Source organism: Aethalodelphis obliquidens, unplaced genomic scaffold, assembly GCF_003676395.1.
Source record: "Aethalodelphis obliquidens isolate GAN/ISIS:26980383/991018 unplaced genomic scaffold, ASM367639v1 scaffold52, whole genome shotgun sequence".
NCBI classification, from domain to species: domain Eukaryota; kingdom Metazoa; phylum Chordata; class Mammalia; order Artiodactyla; family Delphinidae; genus Aethalodelphis; species Aethalodelphis obliquidens.
In genome coordinates, this window is record NW_020837996.1 from 15,111,946 (window position 1) to 15,138,077 (window position 26,132).

At 45.8% G+C, this 26,132-nt stretch overlaps 1 protein-coding gene across 1 annotated transcript in view; it reads right to left on the reverse strand.

The window, feature by feature from the left end:
* The window catches only part of ADRA1B (adrenoceptor alpha 1B), a 617,540-nt gene that overhangs the window by 533,729 nt on the left and 57,679 nt on the right, over positions 1-26,132 (reverse strand). Inside the window, exons 9-12 of the mRNA XM_027084407.1 lie at positions 19,406-24,097; positions 18,120-18,382; positions 15,729-15,882; positions 11,760-11,911 (exon numbers count right to left, since the gene is read on the reverse strand). The gene's annotated coding sequence lies outside the window, so the exon portion shown is untranslated. The remainder of the gene's footprint in view (positions 1-11,759; positions 11,912-15,728; positions 15,883-18,119; positions 18,383-19,405; positions 24,098-26,132) is intronic.

Here is a 26,132-nt window from a genome sequence, read left to right on the forward strand (position 1 = left end):
AGTGACATTTAAGCTGATACATCCCATTTTAAGCAACAGCACCAGACAAGGATGCATTAGGTGACCTGTAGAGTGACTGGCCCCAAAAGAAACTACCACGTTGATCCTGCTAAAGAACTTTTATCCTGAGATTTATTAATTCAGTATTTTAAATGATGTGTTAAATTTGGGAGATTTGCCAAAGAAATACCCTAACATGAACGTGATGAACCTCTATAATGTGCATTTTGGGGTGATCTGCCCAACCTTCACAGCCAATTGTCTGAAGACATGCATGTACAGGTGAGCCTGCGTCCTGCAACAGCTGTCTGAAGCACAGACAGGCAGACACCTGGCCCAGACTGGACCGATAAGTTTCTTTCTCTCTGGGGGCTAGGACTCAAGAATGTTGATTTTTCTCTGTGACTGCTTCTGAGGATAATTGGAGGCATCCTTGCAGTCACAGCACACAACTCTACAAGTGGTTCACTAAACAACTCTAGAGGGGACATTTACATTTGTGGTCCTCCCTTATTTGTGTGTTTTTAAGACAGTCCTCAGTAGATGGTTTCTGTGAAACGGCAGCTTTCCTAATTGGTACAAAAGCACCATTTGAGCTAGAGGCAGCGCTGGGGATCCACATGTCATATGCCCACCACAGCCATGAAAGACATTCCTGAGAGAGAGGAGTCAAGTAGACATTCCTCCACTCTCACCACTATTACTCAACATAGTTTTGGAAGTTTTAGCCACAGCAATCAGAGAAGAAAAAGAAATAAAAGGGATCCAAATCAGAAAAGAAGAAGTAAAGCTGTCACTGTTTGCAGATGACATGATACTATACATAAAGAATCCTAAAGATGCTACCAGAAAACTGTTAGAGCTAATCAATGAATATGGTAAAGTAGCAGGATACAAAATTAATGTACAGAAATATCTTGCATTCCTAAGTGGTGCTGGGAAAAGGGGACAGCTACATGGAAAAGAATGAAATTAGAACACTTCCTAACACCATACACAAAAATAAGCTCAAAATGGATTAAAGACCTAAATGTAAGGCCAGTCACTATAAAACTCTTAGAGGAAAATATAGGCAGAACACTCTATGACATCAATCACAGCAAGATCCTTTTTGACCCATCTCCTAGAGAAACGGAAATAAAAATAAAAATAAACAAATGGGACCTAAGGAAACTTAAAAGCTTTTGCACAGCAGAGGAAACCATTAAAAAAACCAAAAGACAACCCTTAGAATGGGAGGAAATATTTGCAAATGAAGCAATTGACAAAGGATTAATTTCCAAAATTTACAAGCAGCTCATGCAGGTCAATATCAAAAAAAAAAAAAACCCATCCAAAAATGGGCAGAAGACCTAAATAGACATTTCTCCAAAGAAGACATACAGACTGCCAACAAACACATGAAAGGATGCTCAATCTCACTAATCATTAGAGAAATGCAAATCAAAACTACAATGAGGTATCACCTCACACCTGTCAGAATGGCCATCATCACAAAATCTACAAATAATAAATGCTGGAGACGGTGAGGAGAAAAGGGAACCCTCTTGCACTGTTGGTGGAAATGTAAATTGATATAGCCACTATGGAGAACAGTATGGAGGTTCTTTAAAAGACTACAAATAGAACTACCATATGACCTAGCAATCCCACTACTGGGCATATACCCTGAGAAAACCATAACTGAAAATGAATCATGTACCACAATGTTCATTGCAGCTCTATTTACAATAGCCAGGACATGGAAGCCACCAAAGTGTCCACCGACAGATGAATGGATGAAGACGATGTGGCATATATATATACAATGGAATATTACGCAGCCATAAAAAGAAATGAAATTGAGTTATTTGTAGTGAGGTGGATGGACCTAGAGTCTGTCATACAGAGTGAAGTCAGAAAGAGAAAAATAAATACCATATGCTAACACATATATATAGAATCTAAAAAAAAAAAAAAAAGGTTCAGAAGAACCTAGGGACAGGAATAAAGACACAGACGTAGAGAAGGCACATGAGGACATGGGGTGGGGGAAGGGTAAGCTGGGACGAAGTGAGAGAGTGGCATGGACATATATACACTACCAAACGTAAAATAGAGAGCTAGTGGGAAGCAGCCGCATAGCACAGGGAGATCAGCTCGGTGCTTTGTGATCACCTAGAGGGGTGGGATAGGGTGGGTGGGAGGGAGGGAGATGCAAGAGGGAAGAGATATGGGGATATATGTATATGTGTAGCTGATTCACTTTGTTATAAAGCAGAAACTAACACACCATTGTAAAGCAATTACACTTCAATAAAGATGTTAAAAAAAAAAAATGTAGACATTCCAAGTGGGGCAGAGATGAGAGACGGCGGCACCCAACACAGTGACAACGGTGAGAGCGCCTTCCTCCAAGCTTCCGATGCTGCCTGGCTCCTGATCCCCGTCCTCTGTGACAAATTTCTACCCCTGCCCTCCCTAAACTTCACTCTTACCATAAACTCCCCTAATGTGCTCAGACTGGCTTGACCAAGTTTGTATAACCTGTGTAGTGGGATTACATTTCTAAAACATGCACCGATGTGCTTTTTCATTCTGGCATTTCCTCATACCCCTGTGCCTCTCTCCTTTCTTGTTCAGCCCGGCAGTCTGCATTCCTTCCCTCAAGGAAGCGATGGCATAAAAGAAAGCAGAGGAAAAGAGAAAAGTTAATGACTAACTTCGAGCTTCCAAAGCCTAGGCACAGGCGAATAAGAAGGGCTTGCGCATAGACAATATATTTGAGAGAATATAAGTAAGGGTGAAGCTACCTCTTCCCAGAATAGAAAGGTGTCCCTAGACTAGGGACTGAAGTGGGGAAAGAATGGGGACCAATTAGGACATAACTTGCAGGATCCAAGGACAAGGTGGAAAAGCATCTGGGGGTGGCTCAGCCTCCACTTGAGTCAGCACCGTCTTTTGATACTGCGCAGGAGTTACGCAGAGAGCTGCAGACATACCAGAGTCCATCTGCCGTGTGCCATATGTCACCTGAGCAAAGGCACCTGGTGGATATCCCCTCACAGGACTTGGCATCTCACCACCAACTGCAAAAGTGGTGCCCACTGGGCTCTGGGACTGGGTTCCATCCACTCTGACCCACCCACCCACTGTGGGGTCCAGAGACAACCACCCAGTGACCGTCTGAGCAAGCACCATACACAGTGTTGCTAATCTAGTAGGATCAAGCAATGTGGCCACTTAGAGAATTTGTAGTTCAGCAAGAAATTAGACATGACAAAAATATCATTTCATCCTTGTGGGCAAGCTAGAAAAATGTGGGTTAGACGGCAGTACATTTAGAGAGCTAGGGAGCCGTCTAAACAACCAAAATTCTAGACGCCTGACTAATTATGCCTCTTAGAACACTGTCTCTGTCCTATTCAAGAGACAGTTGATCAAATCTGAGGCCATATCCAGACTCAGCAGGAAAAAGACTCGTGATCAACTGCAATGCCAGCCACGGGCTTGGACGTGGGATGTGGCACAAGCTCCCAGTGTTTGCCTTCTCCACACTCTACCACTCACGACATCCATGCCACACCTCCTTCCTGCCTACCTGTGGACTGCCCAGAAGTCAGTCCATGGCTTACTTTTTTGGCTGCAAGTAACAGCAAGCCACTCAAACTAACTTAAGAGAAAAGGGAGGGTATATTAGAAGCATAGAGGGTAACCCCAGGTACCCAGGAAGGAGGAGCTCATCTGGGTTCTTTCTCAAGCAGGAGACGCCAACAAGCGAAACCTAACAAACTGCACAATGCTGTCATCAGATTTGTTACATCTCCAACTGCACCCATCCTAGATGGGTAGGAAAGCAGCTTGAGGCTAGCACCTGTGGTAAGAACACTTAGGATTTGACTCAGGATGAGTCAACCGTGTGATCTGACTGCCAAAAAAAACAATGAAATCTTGGGCTGCACTAACAGAAGAGGAGGTGATGGTGCTGCCTTCAGTTCAGGAATCGTGTATTCAAGGCACAGTGAACAGAGAAGAGTGGCCAAGATGGACTCAAAAATTAGGCTCTCTGGGAAATGGTGGGAGTACCTGGGATACTGCTATCTGGCCTCCTTTTGGGGGATTGGTGGGAATTTCCAGGACTTGGGCTCACCAGTGTGGAGTCTGGAGTTAGACTACCTGATTGAAACCCCAATTCAGCCACTTCCTAGCTTTCCCCTACCTGCTAGTAATGTCCTAAACACTTCACATGAAATATCTAAATTAATCCTCACCACAACCCTCTAAAGGAGTGCCATCTTTATCCCTGTTTTACAGATGAAAAAACTGAGGCACAGAGAAGTTAAGTAGCTTGCCTAAGGTCACACAGCTAGCAAGTTGAAGAACTAGGCTTTGAAGGCAAGGAGAATATACTTTCCTTGCTCTGCCCCTAACCAACTGTATGTTCTTGAATCTTGTCACCTCCCCTTATTGTGCCTCAGTTTGCCCAGCTAGAGTATGGAGTAAATAATCCCTGTCCTACTCCATCCTGGAGGCATATGATGTGGCTGAAATGAGATTATTGATATGGAAGTGTTGGGGAAAGTTTAAAATGATGTAACAAAGGACGTCTTATTACCTTAGCCTACAGAGGGCTCGCAGGGAAGAGATGAGGGATGAACGCCCCTTCCTAAGCTGCCACATACAGGGCTTTCATCCTGGTTGTCCCTCATTTGCACAGTCCAAACCTTCTGGTCTCAGATGATCCAATTAGCCTTTATTGCCACTCATTAACTCCCAAACAGCCAATAGGAGTTGATACACTTTTTGGACACACTCAAAGGTCTGGGAGCTGGAAGAGCTGGGGCTCTACCTCTGAGGGGTCTCCCCACATGCTCTCTCCAGCATGGCGGCCACAGGGTAACCACACAACTTACGTGTTGGTTCATGGCTCCCTGGGCATGTGTCTCAAGACAGAGTGAGAGAGCTAGGCAGACACTTTTATGACCTAGCCTCAGAAGTCACCTAGCATCACGTCCATCATACCCTGTTGGCCAAGGTGATTACCAAGGTACATCCTGGTTCAAGCAGAGGCAATCTAAACCTAATGGTCAATGCAAAAGTGTCACCATCACATGAGAAAAGGAGCCTGTGGGATGGAATAGATATTGTCATGGCCATCTCTGGGCAGTACCATCTGCCACGGACACTTACTATGTTCCAAGCATGGAGCTAATTATGCCTCATTATCCTTAAACTCACTCCAAAGTCCTGTTCCAGTGGGAGCTATTTTCTCATTTTACTAAAGAAGGAAGACTGAGATACAGAGAGGTAAGCAACTTGCCCAAGTCATATGCCAGCCCGTGGGAGGGAGCTAGGAATGAGCCCCGGGTGTGTTTGTGAGGCCAGGGAAACAGGGGAGGCAAAGATCTGCCTTCCACAAATGAACACACTGGGCAGCAGCCATGTGACAAGGTGGGAGGCTTGACATCAGCCTGCTGGGCTGATCATCCAGGCCCCTCTACTTCAAACCACACAACCTCGCACAAGCTCCGTCCCCCTCCGAGCTTCCGTGTGTTCATTAGCAAAATGGGCACAACTACAGTGTCCAGCTGTGAGGATGAATTGACACGGCGCAGGTAAAATGCTTTGCACATCGGCTGGCATCCAATGAGGACTCTATACATGTCAGCTGTTATTATTTTAAAAGCAGTCCAAGAAAGACATCTTAAAAAGACGAATGTGCTATGACTACCAAAATTATGTTATGTACCCTCAAAGCCCAGCAAATGATTTTTGTTCACTGGCATCATTATTGACCCTGTGTAGACCAGACACTGCATCTCACTGGCCTGGGAGTCACACCCCTGCCCTCCCGCCCCTCTGATAAACAAGGCAGGTGGTTCTCCGAGAGCTACTTGGAGCCCTTCTCAGCAGGGGGACCTGGGCTGACTCAGCTAGGAGGGCATCCAGTGACTCATTAAGTCTCAAGAGCTGATTCCTCTCGGGCCTCAGGAAGGGAGCTAACACCCAGGAGACCCAAGGATCTCTCCTCACCCCAGGCCCCCAGTGCCTCCTCAGACAGGAGAACATGGGCATGAAAATTAGCAGGGTTTCCATATCAGCAGAGCATTAGTTATTCTGGTCACACACATCTCCAGCTTTAACAAGAAGAGTTTTCAGCTCACTTCCGAATATTCAAACTTACAGCCAGTACCCCTCCTTCCTCCATTCCGTGGCTTCAATTACCCCCCCAGAGCTAATGAGTCCCAAATCCATGTCTCAGTCCAGCTTTCTTTCCAGAGCTGGAGACCAGCCTCCACTCAGTCAGATGTCCCACCGGCCCCTCAAAGTCAGCATGTCCCCACCACCACCTTGGACCCATCTCCGACCCCTTCACCTGGACCAAGCTCTCCTCCAGGACTCTCAGTGACGATTTCCACGGTGCAACCAGGAGTCCAAACCAGAAATCTAACTCACCTTGCCAGCCTCTCCCCCAGGTGACCCATCACAGGTTGTTGTCTCTACCCCCTGCACCTTCCCTCTGCCAGGTTCTCTTAGAGAGCATCCCCAGCACTTCTGAACCCATCCCTGTCCTTCTCCAAGTCTTTCCCCTCGCTGCCTCTATAAGAACTCTGTAAAATGCAAACACGAGCATCGCCACTCTATGCGAGACTCCCTCTTGCCTTCAGATGAAGTCCACACTCCTTCACGCAGCTCCCGGGCCTTTCTTGATCTAGCCACTGCCCATCTGCTGTAGGCTGAATTGTGTCCCCTGCCAAATTTATATGTTGAAGCCCAGCCCCCAGTAACTCAGAATGGGACTATATGGCCAAAAGAAAGCCATTGTCTCATAAATCTGTGTTTCTTGGGCCTCCATATGGACTGTGAACATAGGAGATGCTTGTGGGCCCTAAATAGAAGGTGACTGACGCTGATTTGGCTCGGGTACCAGAGCCCCGTTTAACATGTAACAACCTGATGGGCTTATAGCCACATTCTGGGTTTATAGCCTCGTGTCAGGGAAAACCAAGTCCCAGAATTCCCCGCCGCGTTAGCTGCCTGGCCACCTCCACAACATCCAGCAAGAAGCCCTCTGTTTCTCTGGGGCACCAGGACACGTGTCCATTCTGCGCTTTAGCACTGAGATCCACTAACAGAAGTACTGTTCCCACCCGCACCATTTGAGGGGGGCCGGGTTTCTGGGCGCACCCCCTGCACCCTGTCAGCTCAGCTCTGTGCACTGGCCCCATATGGAGCAGAGAACAGCTTCACCCTTAAGTCCCTCTTTGGCTCTGAGTGTCTCCTGCCAAATATTGGACTTGTCTGCATTTTACCTAAATGGAGTGAATCTGGGTTCTCTGAATAATGACCTGCTTGATTAGAAGAAAGAGAACCTGATTCTAGCTCCATCTGGAACTAGAATGAGGGTGCATGTGCAGACAGAATCCAACCCACCAGCCCTTCCTGCCCCCCTTCCCCGGTTTGTTTTCATCCATGTCACTTGTCACCATCATCTAATTTACTACGTATTTGCTTTATTTGCTCACCCGTGCCCCCCTCATTTCCAGCAGAATGGGGGAGGGGGGACCAGGAGGGCAAGGATTTTATCTGTTTTATTCCCTGCTGTTTCTGTAGCACCTTCAACACTGCCCTGGCACAGAATATGGTGTTCGATGTGTGTATGTTGAGTGAATGGATGAATAACTGACACGGAGGTGGGTCTCCACCCTCCCCACTACCTTGGGAATCCCCTCCGGCGCCCCTCACCCCTCACCTTCCTCTAAAAGAGATTTCCATTTGCACCTGGTCCCTCTGTGGCTATGCCCCTGCCCTACAAATGTCCCTCCAGGGCCAAGGCGGTTTCTGGTCACAGATGTGAAACGAGTCAGGGTTCCATGGATCCTAAAACCCACATAAACAGATCTGCCAGTGGCCTGGGGTTCCTGCCCCCTTAGGCAGAGTTCTCAGGTGACAAGAGCCTGAGGCCAGGATCTCTGGTGGTGTTGGGGACATTCAGGGTCCGTGAGCAACTGCCGCCTGAGGACAGACAGGAGGGAGCGGTAGTGCCTAATGGCTCTGAGGGCTGGAGGGCAGGGGCAACAGAGAGAGCACTGGGCCAGGGGTGAGGATCCGGCCTCCCAGTCTGCTCAGCAGTCTCAAGCCCGGCAAGCCAGTCAGACTCCCTGAGCCTCAAGGACCTTTCTGGAGCTGTTGTGAGACCAGGAAGAGAACCACCAGGGAGGGAAGCAGGAGAGTGGTGGCTGCACTTGAATCTTCTACGTGACCCACAGGTTTCTAAACCAACTTCCACCTCTTACCGCATTATTATATCAGGCTCAGCATGTGGTTAATGAGCTATTATTATTATTCAGTGTAAAAGAATGCAAGAGAGTAACCGGATGCCAAGGCAGAGGAAAAGAAAGGCAGGTGTGGTGCAAAGGTACAGTCTTACTATAGTTGTCCTGCTCCCCAGTATTCTCCAGTATTCTCCCCTCTCCTGGCCCCCACCCACTTCTAGGTGGGGTACACATTGGTGGGCTGCCTTGGGTGTGGTTGTGCTTCTGGGCCTGGAATCCTTCCAGAAGCTGCAGTCTCTTAGTGACTAAGTTGAGATCATATGTGATCTCCACGTTAAAGAGGTTCTAGAGTCAGTCAAATGCCAGGTCTACTACTTAGCTGTGTGACCTTAGCCAAGTTAATTACCCTCTCTGTGCCTCACTTTCCTCCTCCATAAAATGCAAATCATGATAGGTAGCACCAGCCTTATACGGTGATGCATTACTGAAGACATCCATGTCCCCCAAACAAACCCCATGCTTGCCCGCCTCTCTGCCTTTGGTCTTGTTGATTCCTTCACCTGTAAAGCCCTCTTCCCTCCTCACCTCTGCCCGCTGGAACCCTACCTAATCCGCAGGGCACTGCTCAAATGGCACCACCTCCATCAAGTTTTTCTGGGTCTCTGTCACATGCGCCCTCTCCTTCCCTTCAACTTCCCTGACACGCTACACCTCTCTGTGACCTCAATGTGGAGTGGCATGAATGAGGCACGTATTTTATTCCCAGCCCCCTTCTCAACGGCAAGCTTTGGAGTCAGACCTGAGTTTGACTCCAGCTTTGCCACCTAATAGCTGTGTGATCTCAGCCCCAGTTTCTTAAATTCTCTGATCCTCCATTTCCCCATCTGTAAAAAGAACAGAACAAAACACCTACCTCACAGGGTTTGCAATAAGAATTAAAGAAGATAATGCGTATAGGACATTTAGCACGGTGCAGACCATATCATGTGTGCCAGCAAATGTTATTATAATTATAATGATTATTAGCACTAAGTTGTAAAGGTCACCATTTGAAATTCTTTCCTCTGGGTCTCTCTCCCAATTCAGGTATCTCCTAAAACACAAATCTTGGGGTGAGTTGGTGGTAGACCCAGGGAGGAGCAACTAGTTAATTCTCACTGAAGACTCAGCTGTTCTTTTGACAACAGAACTTTTTGTGCCTCATGCAAAAGGAGAAGAGAGAAGGGGAAGGAGCAGAAGCTAGAAGGAGTTCCCAAGGAGACTTGTGCCTACTTCTTGGTCTTGACCTTGGTCCCAAGCAAAAGGGGTGTAACATGAAAGATGGCTCCCATGTGCTAAGGGCTCTGCCTGAGGCACCAAGGTGGGACCTTTCCCCGTGTTCTCTTTGAACCCCCATGACAAACCTGCAATATCATCCCTCTCCCTCTTTACCAATTGATGACTCTGACCTCCAAGAACGTAAATGGCACACAACCAGTGGCAACATAGCCCAGATTCAAAGCCAGGTCTATCTTACTCCAGGGCTTATTGGACAGGAGAGGGGGTGGGTGGAGCAAGGGGAAAGAATGTTCATCCACTGAGAGCACACACCCCCCATGATAGGGCAGAAAAAGCAATCTGTGAAAATATATGGTTTTATTTACGGAAAATGAATTCAGCATACAACTTCATCATAATGCCATTTCTCGAAACATTAACTCCCATCAATGTTGTAAAAGCCTGGGAAGCTACAAAACATCTTTTTTTAAAAAAAACTCCCTATTATCTATAAACATCCACTTTTCAGGGCAACCAAGATGTGGGGCCCCCCTCCCCTTGATCTGTTGATTTTAAATCTAGAAAGGTCAAGGTGGCCACACGTGTTCCTGTGGTTTTGAAAAAGGTTCTCAGAAGCCTGCAAGCCCAGGGGAAAGCAATGCTGACTTTAATTGCTCTGTGAATTAGAGCCTCCCCTTTTGGTTTAAATCCACACCACAAACGTATTATTTTCTCCAGTCTTAGAAACAGTGGTGAAGCCACTGTTTTCTCTTGTCCAATCCCGCCCTCTAGTGGTTCCAACCTAATTGAAAAATAGAGAAAGTAACTCCACCAGAGAGACAAGTGTGCCACCCAGACCCCTTCACTCCCTTACTCCCTCACCCACCCAGCCAGCCAGCCATCCTATGGCTACTCATTTAGGCATCATTGCTTGAGAACCTACTATGCACAAGCAACAAAGATTCTGGATGCCCTAGGTACTTAGTGATTCATTTGCTAATGTGGAACTTAAGGGTCTGGGGGAAATAGGCCAGATCTGGAGTCCAGAAACCAGGGGTGGAATCCCAGCTCTGCCCCTTAAAGCCTGAGTGACCCCAGGGACGAAGGTCAGTTCCCTGCTGGACTTGTTTCCTCCCCCCTTACCCATCTTCAAAATAGTATTACATGCACCCCCTTAATTTTTATTTAATTTTCACAACCAACCTGCCCCTCTATTCCCGGAGCACACTGAGGTTTTCATCACAGAGGAAAGGCAGGAGAGCCAATGCGTAAGCCCAGACCATGGCTTCAGAAGCCCTGGGTTCAAATACCAGTTCTGCCAGTTACCTGCCTTGTTACTTTGGACAAACTACTTAACCTCTCTTAGTCTCTTTTTTTTTTTTCTTGTCTGTAAAATGGGCATAAACATAGGGTTCAACAAGATAATTCACGGTCTCACATTTCAGTGTAAGCAAAAGCCCCTGGGGATTTTGCTAACAGGACAGCCCCTTCTCAAACTTACTGGTCCAGAATCTCTGAAGATGGCCCCAGGCATCTGAGCCAAGCTGCCCAGGTGATCCCGATGTACAGCAGCCTTTGACAACAAACGGAATACAGCTGGCCCCCTGGTCGTCAAGCTTGGCCTCACGTTGGAATCTTTAAAAATACCTCCCTCTCTAGATTCTGATAGAATGGGTGCGGGGTGGAGCCTGGCACTGGGATTTCTAAGAATTCCTGGAGTGATTCTCATTTGTAGCCAACGTTGAAAACCACTGCTTTAGTCCCATGCCTGACACAGAGAAAGTCCTTAACACATGTTAAAAGAAACCCTACCAACACATCCACGTCATGCCTCAAACACTGTGCCTTTATTCAACAACTACACATAGTGAGCCTCTGTCTGGGGCCAGGCACTGGCAATAGAGCAGCCATCCAACCGAAACAGACAGAACTCTGCCCTCAGGGGGGTCACAATAATGCAGGGGCCAGTGTGTCATCTTGTACTGGGCCCCAAAGATTATGCAGTCCACCCAGGGAGTGGGGACTGCATTTCACACAGGGCCTTGTGGGTCACGGTAAGAACTTTTTCTCTTTGAGATGGGAAGTAGTCACACCTCCCACAATTATCTGCCTTGGTAAAGAAGAGATTTCAAGATGCAATTTCACCTTCAAAAAATGAGACCATCCAATAGCAAGATTTCCGTCGGGGGTGGGGGGGACCTGGTCGGGGGGAGACACATTGGTGCAGTGAGGCCTACTCTGACTTACCCTGTCCTGTGTGTCTGTTCCCCTTCGAGTAAGGCAGTCTGAGCAGGAGATGGATGACCATAGCCTGGAGCTTCCCCTGCCGCTGCTGTTCACTGTCCTGCAGCCGGCAGCCTCCTTCCTCCCAGCAGACGCAAGGGGTCAGATGTTTCCAGCTGTACAGGCAAATGGAAATACTTACTGGTAATCAGGAGTTGAGCTTTGCACCTGCTCCCCTTGGCGGCTGAGCCTACTTCAGAGGCCAGGGGGTGAAGGGGAAACCCTTTTTTAATCCCTGCAGCTACTCAGCTAACCCCCAGCTGCTCGTTAGCATCCATGAGTGAGGCCAGGGAAGCCCCGTGAAATCTTGTTAAATCACTGAGAGCGAGCCAGGGAGGGAGGGTGGAGAGGCCTCTCCAGGTCTTCCAACTAAAATAACTGACTCAGTCACTCACTCTCCTCTCCCTGCATATCTTTATTCATAGTGCCTATCACAAGCTGACACTTTATGTTTGTTTACTTCTAGTAGTCGGCCTCGCCCCCTGGAATGTAAATTCTGTGTTCATCACCAAGGTGTCCGCAGCGCCAAGGGATATGACACCTAGAGGGAGGTTTGTTGAATGAATGAATGTCTCTTTTTCAGTTGACTCCAGTTAATACCAACGTTGCTGCTACTAAATGCTCCAGTGAGAAGAACGGGGCTGGGGGAGAAGTAACTGACAACAGCAGTTCTGTGTAAGCAGGACAAGAGACTATCTTTCCCTCATAAAGAGAGAGGATTCGTTAGTTGAGTTTGCAGGGCTTTTTCCCTAGGAGGAGGACGGGGAAGGGAAGGGATCAAATGGGATCACAAATGGGAATCCCAAGTACAGCCATCAGAAGTCCTGTTGGACCTGCAGGGTGTTTTTGTTTGGTTGGTTTTTGTTTTTCCTCCAAAAGCATGGTTCCACATTAAAAACCCAGCCTCGGGCTTCCCTGGTGGCGCAGTGGTTGAGAGTCCGCCTGCCGATGCAGGGGACGCGGGTTTGTGCCCCGGTCTGGGAAGATCCCACATGCCGCAGAGCAGCTGGGCCCGTGAGCCATGGCCGCTAAGCCTGCGCGTCCGGAGCCTGTGCTCCGCAACGGGAGAGGCCACAACAGTGAGAGGCCCGCGTACCGCAAAAAAAAACAACAAACCAGGCTCCCTGGAAAAGCCTGCTGGCAATGACGGAGCCCCATTCCTTCAGGGGACCAGCAACCTACTGCTGTGGAGCCACTGCCCCTTTACCCAGGCAGGGCTCTCCAGGATGCCCCCTCTGAGCTGCCTACTCCTCACACTCCCTGCCTGGCTCCAGGGCCCTGTATCGCGGGCCTCTCCTGCTTCTGCCCTTCTGGCTTTGCTCCTGATCTGGGCCTGGGGGCTTCCTTGCCCACTCCCAGTGACTGAACCCAGATTGTGCTGGGCAGTGGACTTCACCTGGTGCTCTGCCCTCCCATGGCTGCCAGGCAGGGTGCAGCCTCCTAGACCTGCCTGCAGAGCTGCAGCCCTGAGCAGCCAAGGTCACCTGGGGGACGCCCAGCATCACTCTTTTGTAACCACAGGGCCAGCCAAGGGGGATTATTCTTTTTCCTTCCCTCATATGGGAATTTGGCCAGCAGGGTGATTCTATTCAGGTCACCTTCCCCAGCTCAGAAACCATCAGTCCCCTCCCCCTTTTTGCTTAGCCTGGTAGACATAAACCCCCAGCCTTCATGATCTCTGGCCCCCTCTCCCCTTTATCCCCCCACCTTAAGTATTTCTCAACCAATCTCATTCCTTTTCATTTCTTTCTGTGGCCTCAATCCTCCAGCCCTGCAAATCAACTCAACTCTCTCTGGCACACAGCCTGTTCCTTCTTGTTATTAACAAGGCTGAGAAGAATGGATTATAAATAAGACCTTGCTTTCAAAGTGCTTTCACACCACCAACTCACAGTCTCCCACGACCCATACAAGGTAGATACTGACAGGCAGAGTTCAACTGACTTGTCTACAATCAGCAGCTAGTTAGTGGTGGAGCCACGTCAGGAACTTATTTATGTCTTATCAGGAAATTATCATTTTAAAAAATAAGTGAGTGGAAGAGACAATCCAGATTTTAAAATATGACTTTAATATACTTCAAGGGCAAGATTTATTCCCCCTCCTTAGTACTGTAATTAAAGTAAATGGAATAAGATTTGGTATTATATTTGCCTTTCAAACAACCTTTCAGAGGCGCCTGCATTGCTCTGCAAAAGGAAAGCCATCTGCTCATTTATTCACTGCATTAAACACCTGCTCATTCACTCAGTCAACAATTTTGTGTTGCACTCTTACTGTGTGCCACGCCCTGGGCTTGACACGAAGCATGCACTGGTGAGCAAACCAGCCCCACCCCTGTCCTCATGCACTTAGAGTCCAGTGGTGAAGTCAGGTGTTAAACCAAGATTCACACCAAGAGTGTATGATCAGGTAGGACCACCATATGATCTAGCAATTCTACTCCTGGGTATATATTTGAAGAAAATGAAAACACTAATTCAAAAAGATATGTTCACCCCAATGTTCATAGCAGCACTATTTACAATAGCCAAGATATGGAGGCAACCTAAATGTCCATCAACAGATGAATGGATAAAGAAGATGTGATACATATATACAATGGAATATTACTCAGCCATAAAAAAGAATGAAATTTTGCCATTAGCAACAACATGGATGGACTTGGAGGGTTAAATGCTTAGTGAAGTAAGTCTAACAGAGAAAGACAAATACTGTATGTTATCACTTATATGTGGAATCTAAAAAATAAAACAAATGACTATAATAAAACAGAAACAGACATAGCTACAGAGAACAAACTAGTGGTTACCAGTGGGAAAGGGTTGTGGGGAGAGGCAAGATAGTGGAAGGGGATTCAGAGGTACAACCTACTAGGTATAAAATAAATAAGATACAAGAATGTATTGTATAGCACAGGGAATATAACCAATATTTTACAATAATTTTAAATGGAGTATAATCTATAAAAATATTCAATCACTAAGTTATACACCTGAAACTAATATAATACTGTAAATAAACTATACTTCTCCAACACTATGTTAGTCTGAGCATCCATCTGTCTCACCTGGACTACTGTAGTCACCTCCTAACTGGTCTTCCAGCTCCACCCTTGCCCCCGTACAGTCTATGCTCCACACGGCAGTCAAGGTGCACGTGTTCAGTTTGTGCACATAGAGTCTGACCTAGGTTCAGATCCAGGCTCAACCCTGCGGCAAGCCACTTAAACTCTCAGCTTCCCCATCTCTCAACCAGGAGCGATAAAACCGATGTCACAGTATTGTCTGAGCATTCGGTGGATGGTGTGTGTATCACACTCAGCCTGACTCCTGGTTCATAACAAGTGCTCCATAAATGTGAGTTATTGTCACACTGATCCTGGATTCCCTCAAGGCCAGCTCTGCATGTTGAGCATCAGTTGATGGTGATGCTGGTCAGGAAACCAGGCAATGCCTAATTCATTATATGCTAGCCTCTCAGCTCTTCCCCAGCCTTTGGTGGCCACCAAACAACGATTCCAGCTCCATCACTTGGTGCCTGTTACTCATCAGGGATGCACACCGATACCATCACCTTGAAGCAGAATTTTGAAATGTGGCATGCGATGGGGTTTGGACAGCAGTTTTCTCCACTCAGAATGAAACCACTTCCTGAAACACCTATTCCCCAGACCCAGAGGGGAGCCCTGACTTTTTCAGGCTCCAACTCTGAGGCAAGATTTTGCTGTCACATCCTGAAAGCAGTCTTGGCCAAGAGCGGAGGTGGGTGTAGCTGGGGCAGAGCCATTGCTCATGATGTTTGTGTCCTACTGTGGAATTTCCAAACCATGAAAACAAAACTCATCCTTTTGAAGATAACGGACCCAAACATCACAGGCTGGGGAACACCTGCCCTGTGGTGAGGGATTCCAAGCCGGGCCCCTATATTTACCTTTTCCTATCTTTTCTCACTCCTTCCCCTTCCTGGGAGGCAGGGTTCAGGCTGCAGAGTCTGACGGACGTGAGTTCAAGTCCCAGCTCTGCCACTCGCTTGGCTGTGTGACCTGGGGCAGCTGTGAATACTCTTTGAACCCTGGTTTCTTCATCTATGAAATGGGAAATAATATAGGAGCTATGATCATTGCAAAAATAATAAACATCATATCTGAAAATGGAGAAGCAGCAGAGGACAGCAGTTAAGAGGATGGGCTCTGGAGTTTGAATCCCCCTCTTCCGCTCACTGGCTGACCCTTGAACAAGTTACTTAATCTCTCTGATTGTCTCACCTGTAAAATGGGAATAACAACTATTCTTCCCTCAATGACACACGGTGGGAACTAAAGGTGTTAACACAGGTAGAGCCTTAAACAGAGGCTGACACTTAGAAAGTGCCCACCCTCACGGGTTCGTGCCCCGGTCCAGGAAGATCCCACATGCCGCGGAGTGGCTGGGCCCGTGAGCCATGGCCGCTGAGCCTGCGCGTCCGGAGCCTGTGCTCCGCAACGGGAGAGGCCACAACAGTGAGAGGCACGCGTACCGCAAAAAAAAAAAAAGAAAGAAAGAAAGAAAGTGCCCACCCTTGCTGTTATTTCCACCCAATTCCTATAGCCCTCAGAGGACTGACTGTGTGAGGAGCTTGGGTGGAAGCGAGGTCCCGAGATCAGGTGTAAACCCGTCACTCTCTCCATTACAAGGAGGATTCATTGCAATCTTCCTTGTTTCCCAGAATGCTTTGCAACTAGTCGTGAACTGACTCCTAAAAAAGAGGCAGCTGGGACCTAACCGGGACAAGCCTTCCCATGGACCTGTCAGGGAAGACACAGAGGCAGGCACAATCTTTAAAGGGACAGTGGACTAACACAGACACGTGGAAGATTGACATTTCTCCTGCAGTGGTGCCAGGATACGTGGTTTAGGGCCTCTCTGTGAGGTCCTGCTCTCTAGGACTACATAGAAGCCGAGGTCCAGCAGGGCAGGAAGGGACGTCTCATCGGAGGGCATGGTGAAGGCCGTTCCTGGGTCACACATTGTGTAGTGACAATATTAGGGCTTGAACCCAGGGCTTCTGACTTAAATTGTGGTGTCCTTTCCACATCTGACCAGCAGCCAGTTTGAGTGATATTTAGCCCCCATGTTAGAGAGCTCAAAAACCCATAAGACATTTTCAGTCTAGTAATCGGGTTCTAGACGTGGCTTTGCTGCAGTTTGAGTCTGAGCAAATCACTTTCCTCTCTGAGACTCAGTCTCTGCATCTGTAAATGCAGAGGATTACACTGGAGGAGTTTAAACTTTTTCTTTAAAAAAAAAAAAAATTTAAGCAACCACACCCTTTCCCCAAGTGAAACCTTATGAGGATTCCCCATTCTATGCAACATCTATTCGAAAGCAAAGCTGCTCTACCCATCAGAGCTAAACATGCAGCCACCCCACGATACATCCATGAGTATACACTCGACAGAAATGCGTTCATTTGTCCACCGCAAGACTTGTGCGTGGATGTTCATGGCAGCTATGTTCATAATACCAAAACCTGGAAACAACGCCAATGTTCATCAACAGTGGAAAAGATCAATAATCGCGGTGTAGTCATACAATACAATTCCACACAGCAACAAAAAAGGACAGGCTACTGTTACCCACAAAAACGTGGATGAATCTCTCAGATATAATTTTGAGCAAAAGAAGCCAGACACAAAAGAGGATAAACCTTGTAATTCCATTTACATGAAGTCCAAAAACAGGGAAGATCAAGTAGGTGGTTACCTCTGGGGAGGATACTGACTGGGAGGGGACAGCACAGAGCCTGCCCAGGGGTGCAGAAAGTGTTCTTTATCTTGATCTGGGTAGTGGCTACACAGATGTATACATGTATAAAAACTCATCAAGCTTTATCTTTGAGATTCCTGTGCTTTATGTCATGTAAGTTGTACCTCAAAAGCAAAAAAGAAAAAAGTGGAATTCCTGTGGCTGAAGTAAACAAGAGGGTTTTGAAGATCCATTTGTTAAGCCTTCATCCCACAACCTCCATCCACCCACCCCTTGGGAGACTCTAAGGGACCACCAGACTAGACCATCTCTAAGGGAAGAGTAGATCCAATAGATTCACTTTGGGAATTCAGCTTCAGTCTCTTTACCTCAACATCATCTTACAGGTGACAGCTGCTTCAAACACCCAACTCCCCATTCCATGGGTTTCTTGTCTTACCCTTGTTCTTGTCACCTTCTTCCCCGCCCTGCAATGCCCAAAGCCCACGTGCTGCCCCCAGGACCAAAGCCCCCTATGTACCCTCCCTAAGTATCACCACCTCCTTCCAATTTCCCAAGAAGGCCCATGCAAGCTTACCTCCTGGTGGTGAGCACAAGCTCCCAGGTCCATCCACCGAGGTTCAATTCCTGGCTCCTCTACTTGTAGCTGGATGTGCTTTTTCTTTGTGCACTGAGGTTGTTAACTGTACAGACCTCATTAAATTGTTAGGAGAACGAATGAAGATAGTACATGGAGAGGACTTAGCACAGTGTCTAATCCATCCTGGGCGCTCAGTAAGTGTTAGTTACTGTTCTGATCACTGTTGTCTATTCTTCGGTTCTGTCATTGCTTGTTCATGACTAGAGAATATATAGCTTTAAAATATTAAAATAGTCTTGTGAAATATTTACCACATGCTTTGTTGGACTTCATCCTCACAGCCTAGACTCCTTTTGAGTAGACTGAGGTTAGGTTTCCAAAGTCACACAACTGATCAATCAGTGATGGAGTCAAGACTCAAACCCACTCCCTCCTGACCCCAAAGTCCATCACAGTCTGAGCTCTTGGCTACTTGCTTAGTGAACCATGTAACGGAGTTGACAGAGAAGGTACCCAATCCTAAAAGAGTGAATATACACTGGGCCCACTGGTGTGATAGAGTTTGGAATCAAACGAATCCAGGTTCTAATCCTGGGCTGTGTGGTTTACCAGCTGTATGAACTTGCTCTAATTGTTTTATTTCTCCCTGCCTCAATTAGCTCATTTGTAAACTGAGACACAGTAGTGGAATGCATTAAATGAGATTCCTAACTCTAGCCAAAAGGAAAGAAAAGTTAACCCCGGGGATTTCCATCATCATGGGATACTGAGGAGGAGTGATTTGGGGAAGAGACCCTATATTTCATCCATGTTCACCCAGTTCAGAACAGAACCACTTATCTAGGGACAACCCCTCCTAAGACTAGGGAGTTTTTTAATGATCAAATGATTCTGAAGTACGAAATGTTAACTTTGTTTGTGGTTCTGGTCTTTTTTCCTCTGTTGTTAGTTTTAAAAAACAGTTACTAAAAACTAACGTCCCCTCTCAGTCTATCTTCCTCTTCCTGTTTCCAAGACAGAGCGTATAATAGGCAGTTTTGGTTTTCAAATAGCCCATCTTTCTAATTCTCTGTTCCTGATTTATCAGCCATGATATTACTTTCATTCTACTCTAAAGGGACAGCTATGCCTTGAGAGGAATTAGGGTGACATCCTAGACCCCATGATTTTAGGACTTCAGGTTGCTGTGAGAAACAGGTGGCTGGAACAGTGACTCAGAGTCAGAAGGGAAGGATTTGGCAATAAACATGGGTTTAAAAGGTCTGACATTCATACACACTCACTTCATAACTTTTCATCACCCCCAAGAGGTAAGTGGGGTAGTCATGCTCTGTCACTCACTTCCACACAAATTACTGAGGCTGCAATTTCTTCTGTTGACAGCCCCCCTTCTTTCCCCTGTAGCATTTGCCTTTGATGGCCAATGGATCAAGATTGCAGCTCTCCAGGCCTGAAAGAACATCATCATGTGAAGTGGGCATATTCAAGCAGCTGGCGGGAGTCCAGTCTACCTGGAAGGGCATTTGGCCATCAGAATTGAGTCTTTAAAAGGCTGATACCCAATAACTCCAATTATACCCAATTTATTAAGGAGCCTCAGATTGCCAGGGTTTCAAACACAAACATCACCAATTGTGTGCTCTCAAACCCTGTTTAACAATGCTTAAAATCATCTTGGTCCAATTGTATTACAGGTTATTCAGTCCCATTTTATTTCTATAGAACTCTGCAGAATTGGATGTTTTTGCTGAGGGAGGATCAGAGAGAGTTATAATGATCAGATGTCAATGAGAAGTAAACCCCCCAAAGGATCTAGAAACCTGGGAAGAGAAAACAGAAAGGTTAGAAGGGGAGGTTAAGAAGCGACAAGAATTTCCAGAAGGAGTTCAATTAATGCTGTCATCCTGGGTGAGGAGCAGTCCTGGGCTGGCCCCCTTCTCAGGACAGCAGAAGGAAGGCAGGCAATGGTTAGGAACACTCTCCCTGACCTGGGGTGTGATTCCCAGCTATGCCATTTGGACAAGTTACTTAATTTTCCTTGGCCTCAGTTTCCTCATCCATTATATGAGAGATGATAATAACATGTACAACATTTGGGATGCTATGGGGATTAAAAGAGGTACCACCACTGCAGTGCCTGGTACACTGAGGGATTTCAACAAATGGTAGCCACTGTTATTATCTGCACCCTGAAATTTCTGAATAATTAATCGTGATTGTGAGCACTTGAATGATTCTGTGTATTGCAATTTACACAGAGAGAGTGCTTTATTGTTTAAAAGCACATCTTTGCAATACAAATTGAAACGTGTCACCATCTATCACCTATCAAATTGGCAAATAATACTGCCCGACGTTGGTGAGAATGTGGGGAAATAGGCCTTTGCTGTTGATGGGAAGAGCTTTTTGCCACTATGTATCAGGTCCCTTAAATGCGTCCACGCTGGGACCAAGCAGGATGAGGAGAGAAGTCATGTGGTAGCAAAGGGTTGGGCAGAGATGGGAGCAGGATGTCTGGTGGAGGCGAAATGTAGAATCTAGGACGGATCCACGGAATTCACAGACATTCACAGAATGTCCCAGACATTCCAGGGAAGAGATATAAAATGTGTGGTCAAGCAAATCAACTCTCACGAGATTGCTGTTTGGGTGTTAGAGAGACTACTAACCCTTTAAGACTGGAGACACACAAAGAATATATCTCCAGCTGCCAACAGCACATCCCCACCTGGAGGTGTCACAGGCATCTTCGCCTCAGCACACCCATGTTGGACCAACTGACTGCCCACACTCCCCACACTCCCCACCCAAAACTAGCATTCCAGTCTCTACAAACAATGTAAAAGATACCACAACTTACTGGTTGTTCAAGCCCCAACCTGAGAGGTCATCCTCGATTTCCGCTTTCCCTTCACCTAGTACCACCACCAGCACGACCCCAAATGCCTACGTCTAATCGCTCAACAGGTCCTGTTTCTTCTGCTTCCAAAATATATCCTGAATCCAGTGACTTCTCTCAGTCTCCATGGCTACTACTGTCTGATCTAGACCACCATTATTTCCCACCTGGACAAGGCTTGTTGATTATCTTACTTCTACTCTTAATCCCTCCAAGTCATTCTCCAGGTAACAGCCTGGATGCTCTTTTAAAAATATAAACCAGATTGAGTCACTGGATTGCCCAGATGAAAACTCATCAATTTCATGTTGTCAACCTCTTCATCTTTGTCTACCATCCATCTTCCCCTCACCCACCACCCTGCAGACACACACGCCTTCCCTCTGTACCTCGAACAGTGCACACTCATGGCCTTTGCCCCTTGCTCTTCCTTTGGCCCAGAAGCCTCCGTCGGTGGCTCTTCTCATCCTTCACTCTCTCCTCAAAGAGGTCTTCCCTTGCTAGACCAGCCAAAAGAGCCCCTCTAGTCATTATCACAATACCTTGTTCAATTTCCTTCACAGGACTTATCTCCAGCTGAAATTCTTTTATTTGTTGACTTGTACATTATGTTCCCCACCATCTCATACCACTAGAATGTGAGCTCTGTGAGGGCAGAAGCCTGCTTACCTCGTTCATTGTTTATCCTCAGCAACCAGTGCATGGGAAGTGGTCAATAATTAGTGGGAAAACAAATCAGTGAATGAACATCGGGGTCACGCAAAGTTGTGGCACCTCCCACTCCAGGGTCCTCTGGTCATTTATGACTTTGATGTTGGTGGTGGGAGAAAGGGGCAGAGTAGTGACAAAATAACAGGTCACCAGTTCTGATGGAAGGACAAGAATGAGTGCTTCTTGTTTAACCAAGGGGAAAACCAGAGGAGGGCTCAGGATTTGGCCCAGGTTACAGAGCAAGTTGACAGCAGGAGGAGAAGCTAAAGTTTCTGGATCCTTGGCAATTGTCCTGTTGATTGCTCCAGGTGTGTCTTGTCACTATGTCTACGGGGTAGTTCACAATGGTATACGATGGGTAAGAATTAACTCCATCTCAAAGGAAATTCTCTTGGGACATCTGGTCACAAGATATGTAGGAAGTTGATTAATGAATAAACATTCAAATGATGAAATGCTGAAACATCACTAGCTGGTACCTGGCACAACAGAGATCCCTTACCTTAGTATTCAAGGCACACCACTCTTCAGCTTCTTTCCAGATCTGGGGTCTCTTTTGACCTCGATTTCCCCATCAATGGGAAATACAATGAGAAGCAAATAATCAGCAAAGTCCCTTCCAGCCCTGATATTTTAGAATGCTTCCCTTGGACATGAGTTCCTTCCTCAAGCCAAACTGATTTACTTATTGTACTTCCTGTCCCCTACCTATATGTAAACTTAAAAATATTCACTTTTGTCTATACTGGCCCTCTATTAATAATGCTGCCATGTCCTCTCTGCTCTTTGAAATACTGTGTAGCCTTCAATGATCAATAGAATTTCTACTCCCACTCTTCTTTCTTATCTGTCCCAGCTGAAAATATTTGCCTTTTATAATCTCTTGGGCATTTATTGTCGAACCCAGGAGTTGGTAAACTATAGCCTGCAGGCCAAATCCAGGCCATGGGCCAAATCTGTTTGTTTTGTAAATAAAGTTTTATTGGAACACAGCCATCCAATTCATTTGTATATTGTCTGTGGCTGCTCTTGAGACACTACAAGACAGGGTTGAGTATTTGTAACAGAAACAGTATGGCTCACAAAGCCTAAATGTTTACTGTCTGGCTCTTTACAAAAAAAAAAAATGTTTGCCAACTCCTGGCTAATCCATGCTTCTCAGACTTGAGTACACAAAGATCCAGGCTGGGATCCACATATAAGATATCCAAGGTCACTGGTCAACCCAGGGTGTCTTCTTGGAGCATCGATTTTACTAGAAGACTGGGGAGAAAAAATGGTTAATAGAACGTAAATGTGGACATTAAAGCAAACATATTTATATTAAGAAGTGGATTCCAGCATTTGCATGAAATAGTATGTGAAAATCCCAAATGTGACCAAAATTCCAAGCTTGGGAAGGGCTGCTTCACCTTGTTGCTGCTCCTCCACTGTTACAAACATTTTGGTATAAAATTTGGGGAGGTACCCATCCATGCCATTTAATTTGAGGTTAAAAGTATGTATCTTATATGGTTTTGTATCCTCACCACTTCTGACACAGTGCTTGACTATAACAACTCCAGAAAGTCTGAAGTCATTTATCTAGGTAAATCCTAAAAGGTCCTCACCTGTCAGGATGGTTAATGGGGTCCTGCCTAATGGCAGAGGAATGGACCAGAGGACTTGACCAGCAGAGGTCTCCTTCGCTATGGGGGCAGGGCAAGGGGCTTATTAGTGCTTTGGCTGTCTCTATGGCAACAAAAAATCTAATAACATTCCGTTACCTTAACAATATTTGCAACAATACCATCACCAATCCAAACCACTAATTAGTTCCTTCCTGAGCTGAAGGCAGAACCTATCTTATGATGACCTAGTTGCTTTTTGTTTATATTTGCCTTTTCTTTTCCTATTTATTTATTTTGGAGGAGAAGGGAGAGGAGATACTAGAAAGTTTACTCCAGCCCTGGCTGCCAACACCACCACTGTTAGCGTTCCCGCCAACCATTCCCCTCACCCCAAAGAATCTCTCTCTGACTTCTAAGGGCAGAATAATCCCTATTACATAAAATGGTGACCACTCAGTTTGTTGTTGAATGTTGTTGCTTATCTTTGTTTTGTTTCTTAAAGGCAGATGTCCCTAGGAAAGGATAACACATAAAGTTACTAACCTTTTAGAATCGGGAGGTGTTTTGGGCACTGGGCGAGGGGGTAGAAAGGCAGCCAGGCTCCCAGTCAGGGTGGAAAGATCTGAGGTCAACCCCAATTCTGCCACTGACCTGCTGGGCCAACTACTTGCCATTTTTGCACCTTCAGTTTTCTTTCTTGTAATGTGAAAGTTGAGAGCTGGGTAATCCCAAGGAGCGTTTTCAGTTGTAAGATCCTACAGTTCAAGGCAGCATAATTAATAGAAAGATTAAGGTCATGACCACATAGATAGGCCTCGAAAACATAAAGCAAACTGGAAAAGGTTAGTGGCAGAATGACATGTACTGTATGATACCACTCTAACTTTTTAATTTAATTTTTGGAATAGGTAACATAGTACATCCACACTGTTCAAAAAAATCTTTAAGGAATTTATTTAAATATGTTCCTTCCCTCCTCTCACCCCTCTTTCCTCCCACATGCAAAATTGTTTCTAGTTTTTTGTATGTAAAGTTTCAGACTTTCTTTATGCACATACAAAAACCAGTGGATAAGCAGGCTCATTTCCCCCTTTGCTGCACAAAATGTAGCATACTATACACATTCTTCTGCACTTTTTTTGTCTTCACTTAATATGTATTGGAGAAATTTCCATATTAGCATAGAGAGTGTCTTCATTCTTTTTTAGAACTGCAGAGGATTCCATAAAGGGGATGCCCCACAATTTATTCAACCAGTCACCTATTGATAGATATGTGGATTTTTTCTAGTCTTTTTTATTACAAGCAATACTTCAATGAATAACCTTAAACACATGTGCTTTCGAACAAGCACAAATGTATCTAAAGGCAAATTCCCAGAAATGGAATTTCCTTTGTAATTTTCTGCATTTGCTTTTATGATAGAGATTGTCAAATTACCATTTATAGAGATTATACCAATTCTCTCATGCACGATCAGTCTGAGTGCCCCTTTCCCCACAACATCTTCTATGCACTGTTTTACCAAATCTTGAGTGCCTGTACTGACCAACTTGACAGGTTTAAAAAATATCTCAATGTGATTTAATTTGTATTGCTCTTTTTTTTTTTGTATTGCTCTTTTGATGAATGAGACAGTGAATCTCTTCTTAATAGTCTTTTGTATTTCTTTCTGTGTAAATAAATACTTTTAGCCCTTTTTCATATACGTAAAATTTTAAAACACACCATACTATATAATATTTATGGCCATGGACATACATAATGAAGGACTGAAGTGACATTCACTAAGGTCAGTTGACAGGTTGCCTCTAGATAGGAAGGCAGGGGGATGAGACAAGGGAGGGACACAAAGGGAACTCCACTAAGTGTGTGACATTTTTTTTCTTTTAAAAGAAGATAGTAAGCAAGCATGGCAAAATCAAAATAGAAGAGGAAGAAAGGAAGGAAGGAAGGGAGGGAGATAAGGAGGGAGGGGAGAGGGAGGGAGGGAAGGAAGGAAGGAAGGAAGGAAAGAAGGAAGGAAGGAAGGAAGGGGAAAATAAAGTTTAAAATCAATGAACCTGAACCTGAACTTGAATCTCAGCCCCACCACACATGCTCTGTGGTCTTTGACATTTCTCCTAATCTCTCTCTTTCCCAACTTCAATATCTGTAGGGTATAGATAATGCCTACCTTGCAGAGTTAGTGTAATGGCTAAAGATAATCCATGTAAAACATGATTAGCACATAACTGTGCCTCAACAGTCATATTATAATTCTTGATATTAATTTGGTTATTATGGCTCAAATATATAAAATACCTCAAGCCGAAGAAAGTTCTAGTAGCTTTTCTTGGCTCCACTATCTCTTTTTCCTTTGGGTTTCCCAAGGAGTATTCTTGAAGACACCACAGAAACGGTTTCAACCCCTCTAATGCCTTTTCCAAATGTCCTGCCCAGAGCTGCCTCTGTTGGAATGATTTGTGTGACTGGGTGAGAGAAGCCAGGGTGTGGTCAGGGAAGTTTCCTTCCTGGAAACTTCCTGGAAACAGGGTGAGGGGGGAGTTTCCTCTGTGTCACAACCTCTGTTCCCAAGAGCTGTGACCTCTGTTAACACTTGATGAGACTCTGGCTTCCCACTGTGCAGAATCTAGAAGGTCCAAGCCCAACACATAACTTCTCTGGGAACAAACTGTGAGCAAGAATCTCCCCACCATCCCTCTCCAGGACGACATGTGGGAGAATTACAACCACGCTTTACCTGAAATCTATAACCACCTGTGGCCTCAGAAGTGGCCATTTCCTCCC